A 12,441-nucleotide genomic window follows, 5' to 3' on the forward strand; every position below is an offset into this window, starting at 1 on the left:
CATCTCTATCCATCCTAGCTAGTTAGACTAGATTAGAATCCTATCTCTACTAACTGGCTGCCTACCTGCCCAGGGCTTCCAGTTCCAGGTTGGGAAATTCCTAGAGATTTGGGGTGGGTGGGTGGGTGGGTGGAGTCTGAGGAGGGTGGATTTTGGGGAGGGGAGGGACTTCCACGGGGTATAATGCCATACAGACCACCTTCCAAAGTAGCCATTTTCTCCAGGGGAACTGATCTCTGTCACCTGGGGATGCTTGCCCTTTCACTTGGCTTGGTCAGGTACTGGATCTTTTGCCAGCCCCCAAAGAGTACCAGCTGCCTTTGAGTCTTCTGCATACGCTGGATAGGAGAGCTTTCCCACCTGGTGCAAAGTGTCTCACTAATTGCTTTAAAATATTTAAATCCGTGTCAGCATCCAAAAGAACAGGGTTGCCAGTTCTGAAGAATTATTTGGTCAGCAGAGTGCTCAAGGCACCTAGTGCAGCAGGGCCCATCTGGGTGGTGTGTGTGCAGGCAAAAACAAAGTTACACGTGAAGCCTCTTGATCTTTGCAAGACTAAGAAGAGTCTTTTATTGTAAGGAACTCCATTCTAGACTCTAGGGCCAGAGGTTGTCCACAGCAGGCAAGACAGGCCTATGCAAGACTATTTACAAAGCATAAAGACACACACAGAGAAGGGGGAGAGATCCAGACACCAAGCCTTGAACAGAGGTAGGGGGCAAATCATGGCCCCCGCAGGAGTCTTTCTAGAACAGTTGTTAAGAGGGGGCATGATAGGAGTCAGTGGGGTTAGCCCCCTCCCATGCTCCTCAGCACCGGATCGATGACATTATATCCTACCAGGGCTATTTTGGGGCAGGAACGCACAGGAACGGAGTTCCGGCTGGCTCCTGAGTTGGCCACACCCAGCAGGAACTCATTAGCATAACAGGCCACACCCAACTGCAGAAACTCATTAGGATTGGCTACATTAGGGGCGTGTGCCCTAACATGCAAAGGAGTTCCTGCTACAAAAAAAGCCCTGGGTTTTGACAACAAACAAGGTAAACAGAATAACAAGCAAAAGGTGGGTGTGGCTGGATGACCACACTTCTGGGAAAATGGGGGTGTGTCCTAATGTGCCAATGAGCTGTGCTGGCAGGGGTGTGGCCTAATATGCTAATTAGTTTCTGGTGTTGGGTGTGGCCCATTATGCTAATGAGTTCCTGCTGGGCTTTTTCTACAAAAAGAGCCCTGTTAAGTACGTGCATTCTTCAAAGAAGTTCAGGGTGGTGTATGTGTCATTCCCGCCTCCATTCTATCGCTGCAAATGGCAACCTTGTGAGCTAAATTGGGTTAAGAGCCAAAGCCAAGTTACATGGAGATTTGAACTTGGATATCCCCAGTCCTAGTCCAGCTCTCTAACCACCACCCGTCACTGGCTCTCAACCTTTCCCAGCAGGTGGTTCCCCTGTTCTTATAATCAGGGGTCATTTCGTAGAAAAAGAGGTGCAGGAGCTCATTAGCATAACTCATTAGCATGACTTATTTGCATATGCCATACACCCTGACATCACTGGAAGTGTGTCAGAAGGCAACACCCACCGCTCAGGCTCCACTGGACTGTTTTGGATTGCTAGCTATTTTTTTGGGGGGGGGAGACCTGCAGATCTGTCCTCGCAGAGGAGGGAGAGCTTGTACCTGAATAAAACTTGGTCTTAAAGGTGCCACTGGACTGTTTTGGACCGGGGGGCCGGGGGGAGCTCTGCAATTTACCTGGCTGCTTCTTGCTCTGACTGAGGGCTGCTGGGAGCAGGGGGTGGGGCTTGTTGCCTGGGCTCTTTACTGCCGGAGCTCCGCTCCTGTGCGCTCCTGCAAGAAATGACCCCTGCTTATAATGCTCCTGCCAGAGAAACGAGACCCTGCTTCCAAGGAAAGTACAACTTTCAGTACTTCCACTACTTCTGGCAGCAAGTGTATGAAAACTGTGTACTGATTGTGCTAGAAAGCCATTGGTCTCGAAGGATGCCAAGGGGCCACAGTAGTTTCTCGCAACTCACGGTTTCATAGGCACTAGTATCCGAGGAAACAACCCTCCTGCCTCTGAACCTTTCGTGCTACAATAAGGGCACATCTCTGAAGTATCCCTTATTTGGGGCACTTTTCAAAAAAAATAATAATCAAAATTGGCAGTTCTCGCTGGATGGCAGACAGCCTGGCTCCTCTCCCATCTCTCACGCTGGGCTTTTAAGGGCAGGCTGTGTTCTCAACACTTAATCTGCTAAATCGGCCCTGCCAGCTAATTTATGCTGTAATTGACATGACACGTCTTCAAATGAAAGCGAATGGGAGATGAGAAGGATGGGTCATCTGCAATGCGTCATCCATCTTCCCTTCCCAGCACAGGATTTGGCCAGGGCAGTCTTTGGCAAAGCTCCTTGAACAAACACTGCACACACACACACACACACACACACAACATGTCCAGTTTTACGGGTCTGGGATGATATAAGGCTCCATGCCCTGACCAAGCAGAGGATGGTAAGGGAGTGAGTTCAGTCTGAACCTCCCGCATAATAAGATAAAGCAGGGGGAGTTGCTTTGTTTTCCCAAGCCTGCAGCCCGAGCTTGTCTTCCTGATTGGGGTGGGCGAGCTGGGAGAGAGCAGTCAAGTCCTTGTAAGCCAGAGGAGTCAGAGTGAGGGTTGGCATGTGGGGAGGCTTATGGAACAAAAGGAACGGACAAATTGCGGTTCTGAAGGGCCACTACAGGGAAGCAGTGGGGAGAGGCAGGCCGGAAAGACGTTTTTAAGAGAGATGAAAGGTGGCAATGCAAAACCCATCGTTTCCATGCACATTACAGTCAGTGTTCCCTCTAAGCTGTGGAGTCTTGTGAGCAAAAATTCTACTTTGTGACCTACTGGCATTAAAGTTGTGAGTGAGCGATTTGCCTCCATTCTATCGCTGCAAATGGCAACCTTGTGAGCTAAATTGGGTTAAGAGCCAAAGCCAAGTTACATGGAGATTTGAACTTGGATATCCCCAGTCCTAGTCCAGCTCTCTCACCACCACCCGTCACTGGCTCTCAACCTTTCCCAGCAGGTGGTTCCCCTGTTCTTATAATCAGGGGTCATTTCGTAGAAAAAGAGGTGCAGGAGCTCATTAGCATAACTCATTAGCATGACTTATTTGCATATGCCACACACCCTGACATCACTGGAAGTGTGTCAGAAGGCAACACCCACCGCTCAGGCTCCACTGGACTGTTTTGGATTGCTAGCTATTTTTTTGGGGGGGGGAGACCTGCAGATCTGTCCTCGCAGAGGAGGGAGAGCTTGTATCTGAATAAAACTTGGTCTTAAAGGTGCCACTGGACTGTTTTGGACCGGGGGGGCGGGGGGAGCTCTGCAACCTACCTGGCTGCTTCTTGCTCTGACTGAGGGCTGCTGGGAGCAGGGGGTGGGGCTTGTTGCCTGGGCTCTTTACTGCCGGAGCTCCGCTCCTGTGCGCTCCTGCAAGAAATGACCCCTGCTTATAATGCTCCTGCCAGAGAAACGAGACCCTGCTTCCAAGGAAAGTACAACTTTCAGTACTTCCACTACTTCTGGCAGCAAGTGTATGAAAACTGTGTACTGATTGTGCTAGAAAGCCATTGGTCTCGAAGGATGCCAAGGGGCCACAGTAGTTTCTCGCAACTCACGGTTTCATAGGCACTAGTATCCGAGGAAACAACCCTCCTGCCTCTGAACCTTTCGTGCTACAATAAGGGCACATCTCTGAAGTATCCCTTATTTGGGGCACTTTTCAAAAAAAATAATAATCAAAATTGGCAGTTCTCGCTGGATGGCAGACAGCCTGGCTCCTCTCCCATCTCTCACGCTGGGCTTTTAAGGGCAGGCTGTGTTCTCAACACTTAATCTGCTAAATCGGCCCTGCCAGCTAATTTATGCTGTAATTGACATGACACGTCTTCAAATGAAAGCGAATGGGAGATGAGAAGGATGGGTCATCTGCAATGCGTCATCCATCTTCCCTTCCCAGCACAGGATTTGGCCAGGGCAGTCTTTGGCAAAGCTCCTTGAACAAACACTGCACACACACACACACACACACAACATGTCCAGTTTTACGGGTCTGGGATGATATAAGGCTCCATGCCCTGACCAAGCAGAGGATGGTAAGGGAGTGAGTTCAGTCTGAACCTCCCGCATAATAAGATAAAGCAGGGGGAGTTGCTTTGTTTTCCCAAGCCTGCAGCCCGAGCTTGTCTTCCTGATTGGGGTGGGCGAGCTGGGAGAGAGCAGTCAAGTCCTTGTAAGCCAGAGGAGTCAGAGTGAGGGTTGGCATGTGGGGAGGCTTATGGAACAAAAGGAACGGACAAATTGCGGTTCTGAAGGGCCACTACAGGGAAGCAGTGGGGAGAGGCAGGCCGGAAAGACGTTTTTAAGAGAGATGAAAGGTGGCAATGCAAAACCCATCGTTTCCATGCACATTACAGTCAGTGTTCCCTCTAAGCTGTGGAGTCTTGTGAGCAAAAATTCTACTTTGTGACCTACTGGCATTAAAGTTGTGAGTGAGCGATTTGGCTGCTGCATAAATTAGTTTTCTTTGGAGCCATCCTTCCTGAGCTAAGACAACAATGTGTGAGCTGGAGGCTAAAAAAACCCCCTGTGAGCTAACTCACACTAACTCAGCTTAGAGGGAACACTGATTACGGTGTTCTGCCCATTACTATATGATCCTGTATAAGTTCTGAAGCCCCACAAAAACCTGTAAAACCCTTTAAAAAAAAATCAGAGGCAGTAGGATGACGGCACTTCTACATTCTGCCAGTTTGGTGTAGTGGTTATGTGCGCAGACTTTAATCTGGGAGAACCGGGTTCGATTCCCCACTCCTCCACTTGCAGCTGCTGGATGACCTTGGGCAAGCCATAGTTCTGGCACAGCTGTTCTTGAAAAAGAGCAGTTTCTGTCAGAGCTCTCTCAGCCCCTCCTACCTCACAGAGTGTCTGTTGTGGGGAGGGGAAGGGAAAGGAGTTTATAAGCCGCTCTGGGACTCCTTTGAGTAGTGAAGGGTGGGGTATAAATTTAATCTCCTCCTCCTCCTCCCCCTTCTTCCTTCCTGGTTACATTCCATCATCAGGATGAGTTTGTGCAACAAACTCTGGTTTCTCTGTCAAGCACAGGTAATAAACCCTGTTTGTGCCCGAATATCAGTTTGTCTGCTTCTCATCCTGTCTCCTCCTCCCAGTAGGGAAGACAAGACAATGCCAGAGTAGCCAGGCTGGATTAGACAAATGGTCCATCTAGTCAGTTGCCAAGCCTGTGAGATGGCTTGCAGATGACAGATCTCACCTGATGACTGCTCCCCAGGAGCTAACTATTGGAGGCATTCTGCCTCAGAACCAGGCGGTCCCATTCAGCTATCGTGGCTAACAGCCAATGATAAACCTCTCCTCCATAAATCTGCCCAATCCCCTTAAGTAAGTCAGTAACTATCACTGCATCTTGTGACAGTGAGTTCCACAAGTCAAGTACCATTGTAGAAAGCCACATATCATTGTCATATAGCCATCTCCAAGCCCACAATCGACAGTGCACTTAAACAGATTGCAATGTGTGAATTCAGATGTTACAACAAAGCCCAGTGAGCACAAAAGGTAGTTAACAAATCAGCTACAACCCTAGTTTGAAATCCTGGTTTGATGCCAACTAAGAAAGCAGCTTGTTGGGGCTTCTGCATCTCAATGTAGCTGCCAAACAGGGCTTGGTCAAACCATAATTATTAAACCATAGTTTAATGTGATGTATGGATCCATCCTTGGAAGAATCTGTTGCACTAGACAAAATATTAGGAGTTCCATAAATAGAGCTCCCAGTGGGGTTTTCTCTCTAAAAATCAGGAGTCCTAATTGGTATTGGGACAAGGGCATGCATGTGCATGCATATGGTTTAACCCCCTCCCACACACACACACTGTTTTCCCAATCTAGCCCTGGGGAGCTGTTATTTACCCAGTTTGAATAAATACAAGGTACCTGCATCAGGGCTTGTATGTTTTCAGATTGCAAACAGCTGCTCCACAGGGCCTTTTCATTTCAGAAAATAGCACGGGGGAAGGCTGGACCACCCCTCTCCCACATTTTAGTACTGATCTGAATTGGGGGTTCCATATGCTTTATGTTTTAGAGAAAGAGGAAATTGCTGGGCACTCTGTTCACAGAACACCTAGCATCTTGTGAATTTGAGTTCTGGGACTGGTTATATGCTACAGTTGATGGTGAAATGAACCACTATAGACAATGGGAAAGGCAGGTGTGGAGGAATGCCCCTCATCCAAGAGTTCTCCCCATTATTGCATTCATTGGAATTATACTTTGTCCATGACCAGAAACTCGTAGCTGGTAGAAGAGAGGGAGTTGAAGGAAGCAGACATCGAACTCCAGGCACAGAGCACTCAAGCTCTTGGTTATGTTAATGATCCTGGCCAAAGCAGGGCAACGGTTTACCTTCTCATGCCCTTGCCAGATAATGCTGAACGTTAAACTACTGCAATTTCAAGAAAAACTGGCCTGTACTAATTAACACTGTTTCAGATAAGTTCCAAATGCAGGGAGAGGGGACTGCATGTTTTCACCTTTACTTTGTTCCCTTGCTCAGCCCAAATGCTTGAACAGACCATGTGTACTCTTTTTATTGAATTATTTAACTTTCTTATATTTTGAATGCTTTAAGCCTGATTTCTGAAGAAACACCATGGCTATTCAGTTTTGCTACCTGAATTGTGGCAACAGGGATGGGCAGTGGGTAAGCCCACCATCCCTGGATCCCGTTAGCCCAAATTTGCATAGCTGCTGTAGATCACTCCTGCACTAACATGGGGAGCAAAGTGGCCAGGTGCAGCAACTAATCAGTACCTTTGAATGGCAATGCAGGTACTGAGTGCTAAACACGAGACCTGGTTTAGCTGGAGATACCATCGTTAGTGGCAGCGGGTGGTACCCAGTTTGTTTTTTGACACCCCTGGGGAAGGGGCAGTGTCAGCAGATGGGGACTTGAGATGGCTGCGGGGTTCTCCAACTTCCCAGGCACCAACCATAAAGAACAGGAGGGACTTGTGAGTCTGTTCCTTCACAGAAGGATGTAAATGTTTTAATAAGAACAACAAAAAAGTTTATCAGAGCTGCTCTTGCAAACAGGACATTCATATTACTGTTCTACTACAGCAGCTGCTCACGCAGGACCTGGGTGGTTTCAGTAGTAAACCCAGAAGAACTGTTTCCTATATCCAGCCTAGACCAGCTAAGCCCTGCTTCCTGAATGTTGGCAAAGTCACTATGCTGTAGCTTAACCTACCTGACAGTTCTGATGTGAAGATACAATGGAACATGCCTACATCTGCCCCACTGAGCTCTTTGGAGGAAGGGCTGATGCTGAGGTGACGAATAAATTGGAGGGGAAGAAGAAGAGAAGAAGATATTGGATTTATACCCCGCCCTTCACTACCCAAAGGAGTCTCAGAGCGGCTTACAAACTCCTTTCCCTTCCCCTCCCCACAACAGACACCCTGTGAGGTAAAAGAAGAAGAAGAAGAGATTGGATTTATACCCCGCCCTTCACTACTCAAAGGAGTCTCAGAGCTGTTTACAAACTCCTTTTTCTCCCCCTCCCCACAACAGACACCCTGTGAGGTGGGTGGGGCTGAGAGAGCTCTTTCAAGAACTGCTCCTGAGAGAACAGCTCTGAAAGAACTTGTAACTGACCCAAGGTCACACCAGCAGTTGCATGCGGAGAAGTGGGGAATCTACCTGGCAGCAAAGAAATGTCGCCTGCATTTTATTTATTTCAAAACAAGTTTTAGCTGCCTTTCTACATTACGGAACTTAAGGCGGCCTGCAATGTAAATAACACAATGTAAAAAACACATAAAATACCACAATTTAAAATTTCAGTTAGGATTACCCATAAATAAAAACCAAATTAGTCATATGGAGGTGATCCAGGAGCACCAGTGGCTCTTATCTGACCTTTTTGACAGGGCTATTTTCTTTAAAGCCTTCTTTACCATTGCGATTGTTACTGAGTGGGCTTTTTGGATTCATTTTAAATTCAGGGTGGTGTGGGTTTTTTTTTTTTTAATCCTCCTAACAGGATAATAAGGGAGTACATTCATTTTTTAAAAATAAGGAAACCATTTTTTAAAAATAAGGAAATTAAAGTTCCCTTCAGAAGAGTCCACACTTGACAGCAGTTGTTCCCTACATCAGTTTTTTATGTGTCTTTATTTTTGTCATTTGAGTTCAGTTGTTCACTTTTTGCTGATGGTTTGTTTGCCTGTGTACATATGTTGTATTGTTAAATGTATATTTATACAGTATTTACACGTACAACATGTTATTTATAATACACTGTAATATATACAGCTGGTTTGTTAATTTATGGGGGGGGGGGAAATGTGTCTTCCCCTACCCTCCTCTTCTGTTTGAGACATGCCACTGCTTTCAGGGACAAAATGCTGTCTACTCAGTCTTGGCTCAAATGACAGTGTCTGTACATGGCTTGGAAGACCTTGCTTGCCTCGGACAGCTGGCGAGCCAGTGGGAGGCGATGAAGTCAGCCATTAAATGGAACTTCCAGGCAAAGCTTGAAAAAGCTTCTACTCAGGTCAGAGCACACTCGAGGCTCTGAGGCGTATCTGTGTAGCTTCGCAGCACTCCTCTGGCAAATTCAGAGCATATTTTGAGGGCAGGAGTCAGATACGGGGAAGAAGGGAAATAATCGGTATGGCTATTTCTTGAAGTAACATTCTGGACATTGTGAATGGAGTGGAAGTCCTATTTACCTCAATGTTTTCAACAGCGTTCTGTGCACCTTGGTGTTTAGTCATGCCGGCCACATGACCACGGAAACGTCTTCGGACAGCGCTGGCTCTTTGGCTTTGAAACGGAGATGAGCACCGCAACCCTAGAGTCTGATTCGACTGGCTTTCGAGCAAGGGAACCTTTACCTTTACCTTTTTTCAACATAAACTGCCTTATCTGAAAGTACCAAAAACATAATTCTTCCTCAAAGGAGTTTCGGATGGTGAACATGCCCCCCCCCCCCAGTTTATCTTTGTAACAAGCCCTGAGATGGAGATGAGGCTGACAGGGAATAACTGGACTAAAGTTACCTCATGATTATGACTGCATTCAGTCCCCACAAGTCTCTTGTTTACCACTGATGGGTATGAACTTGGCCTGTTTGCAGCGCTTCTCTCTTCCCCTTGCATGTGGAGCATGACTGAAAGCTTTGCGCTTTGGGAAACCTCAGTCCAGCTCCAATTTACCAAGACGTTCGAATGCAGGGATCTGGGTGAACTGGTGTTTGTGTCCTCCCCACAAACAGGGGACTGGGACTTAAACCATTGTTTAGAATATCAATTTATGAGAGAGAAACAAAATCCAGTTTGCTCAGGAACCAGAATTCAGACTTCATAGCAAACTGGAATCGGTTTGAGGCTTCCCAAAGCACAAAGCTTTCAATCATGTGCCATATGTGAGGCAAGGAGGGAAGCTTGGACAAGCCATGTTCATGCCCATCCGCAACAAACAACAGATATTGTTAGGTCTGAATGCAGACATAGGCAGGGCTCTTTTTGTAGAAAAAGCCCAACAGGAACTCATTAGCATAATAGGCCACACCCAACAGCAGGAACTCATTAGCATATTGGGCCACACCCCTGACAGCACAGCTCATTAGCACATTAGGCCGCACCCACATGTTACCAGAAGTGTGGTCATCCAGCCACACCCACCTTTTGCTTGTTATTCTGTTTACCTTGTTTGTTGTCAAAACCCAGGGCCTTTTTTGTAGCAGGAACTCCTTTGCATGTTAGGCCACACACCCCTAATGTAGCCAATCCTAATGAGTTTCTGCTGTTGGGTGTGGCCTATTATCCTAATGAGTTCCTGCTGGGCGTGGCCAACTCAGGAGCCAGCTGGAACTCCGTTCCTCTGCGTTCCTGCCCAAAAATAGCCCTGGCCATAGCCATGAGATGATCTTTGTCCAGCTAGTCTCCCTCAGCCTTAGCCCCATCATAGGGTTTGTTATAAAGAGTACAATGGAGGTTGAGGGACCCTTTCCCAAATGGGATGCTTTCAATCCATGTCCGGATGGAACAGGAAGGAGGGAATACATAAACAGAGCAAATAAGTCATGGTTATTGTCATCAGAAACAGAAGTTTGTCACGATGTCTGAATTCAGCAAAAGTGGAGATTGGAAACTGGATCTCCCCAAGCCGACTCCAATACACTAACCGTTACATCATGGGTCTCTAGGACCCCTGCCCACACTGTGCCATAGAATTCTATGCACTGAAACATTTCTACTTTGCTTGAAAAAATTAACAAGTCTTCAGTTACCCTGCTTCTTCCAACTTTATTGCCAAATTTCTCATTATAGAAGGTAAATGTATAGGGTTCCCAAGTCGGATTGGCGCTTGAGCGGGGGACTCCAGCGCTGCTCCATAGAGTTTTCCCGCGGATGACCGTGGCCCCGCCCCCAGCATGCCCGGCGGCGTGTGCGCGTCACTTTGGGATGACGTACACGTCGCGTACTTTGGGAGTGGGGTTCCCCCCGGGGCCTGATCCGCCGGCGGCAGGGAACAGGCCTCTGGGGCGGGGGTTTCCCTGCCCCCCGGGGGAACTTGGCAAGCCTATCAATGTAAGAGGTGTGGTGATACTTCTGAACTCAAGTTTTTTGGTGTTTGTTTTTTAAAAACTTTCTATTATGAAAAGACATTATTAAAGGAATTATATATTGGCGCCAACAGGCCGCAATCATGAATAAATACATAGAATAGAGTAACTGTATATGTTCAGCCTGGGCGTCCATTTTCCATGCCTGGTATTCTGCATATGTACAATGCCTCCTTTCTCCTTCCTCCAATGCCCTTTTTGTCCGAGCAAACAAAATGTAAGAAGGGGGGGGGAATAATGCCCTCAGGAAACCACCCACAAAAGCTGCCACTGCACTAATGCTTTGCATGTCATCAGGGCGACCTGCGCTGACGTTAAATCAAAGAAAGGGCAGATTTACATGTTGCCGAAGAATGGATTATTCAAGCTCAAATAAAGCCAAACTCGCGGGCATATTTTCCTTGACTGCACAAAGTGCTGTTGACTCGAAAAGCAATTTTCATGCTTCATAAAATCCCTGGCGGGCTGGCCATCCCACGGCCTGCAGATCAGAGCAGCTGCTATTCTGTGCACATAAAAAACAGGGATGCCAGTCTCCAGGTGGTGGCTGGAGATTTCCTGGAATTACAGCTGGTCTCCAGGCAACAGAGATCAGCTCCACTGGAGGAAATGGTAGCTTGGAAGGGTAGACGCTACAGAATCGTCTCCCCACTGAGTCCCCTCCCCCTTTCCAAATTCTGCCTTCCCCAGGCTCTGCCTCCAAATCTCCAGGAATCTCCCAAACCAGAACTGGCAACCCAACAAACACAACTGAAAGGAAGGAAGAAAGGAAGGAAAGAATGAAAGAGCACAGGAGTTCAAAGGGAAATTTCCTCTGAGAACCTGGAAGCGTAATAAACAAACAAACAAACAAACCACATTTGTTAGGCAACCATGGGTCACTCTTTCTCAGTGTTTCTACCTCACCGGGATATTGATGTAAGAAGAAACTGGGTGACCACCTCCAGCTACACTAGCTTGCACTCCTTTGAGGAGTGAAAAATCTATATCACCTCCAAATTTGGCCGGCTGCACCAGCATCGCAATCTTCTCTGTGTCTGCTGCTACACTACTACTGAGTCCCCTCCCCCTTTCCAAATTCTGCCTTCCCCAGGCTCTGCCTCCAAATCTCCAGGAATCTCCCAAACCAGAACTGGCAACCCAACAAACACAACTGAAAGGAAGGAAGAAAGGAAGGAAAGAATGAAAGAGCACAGGAGTTCAAAGGGAAATTTCCTCTGAGAACCTGGAAGCATAATAAACAAACAAACAAACCACATTTGTTAGGCAACCATGGGTCACTGTTTCTCAGTGTTTCTACCTCACAGGGATATTGTTGTAAGAAGAAACTGGATGACCACCTCCAGCTACACTAGTCTGCACTCCTTTGAGGAGTGAAAAATATACATCACCTCCTCCAAATCTGGCTGGCTGCACCAGCATCGCAATCTTCTCTGTGTCTGCTGCTACACTACTCCCTGATTCATATTCTTTTTGAGGGCAAAGAGCATCAGCTCCAGGGCTTGAGGGAGTCCTCGAGCGAGACATCTCTTTCCTTACCTGGCAAGAAATGAAAAAGTCTGAGTCCAGTGGCACCTTTAAGACCAACAAAGTTTTATTCAAAGTGTAAGCTTTCTTCAAACAAATTGGATTGATTCCGATTTGTCTGAAGAAGTATGCTTTGCACACGAAAGCTTACACTTTGAATAAAACTTTGTTGGTCTTAAAGGTGCCACTGGACTCA

The sequence above is a fragment of the Gekko japonicus genome, unplaced genomic scaffold (genome assembly GCF_001447785.1).
Source record: "Gekko japonicus isolate JY-2015 unplaced genomic scaffold, Gekko_japonicus_V1.1 scaffold1274, whole genome shotgun sequence".
Classification (NCBI taxonomy): domain Eukaryota; kingdom Metazoa; phylum Chordata; class Lepidosauria; order Squamata; family Gekkonidae; genus Gekko; species Gekko japonicus.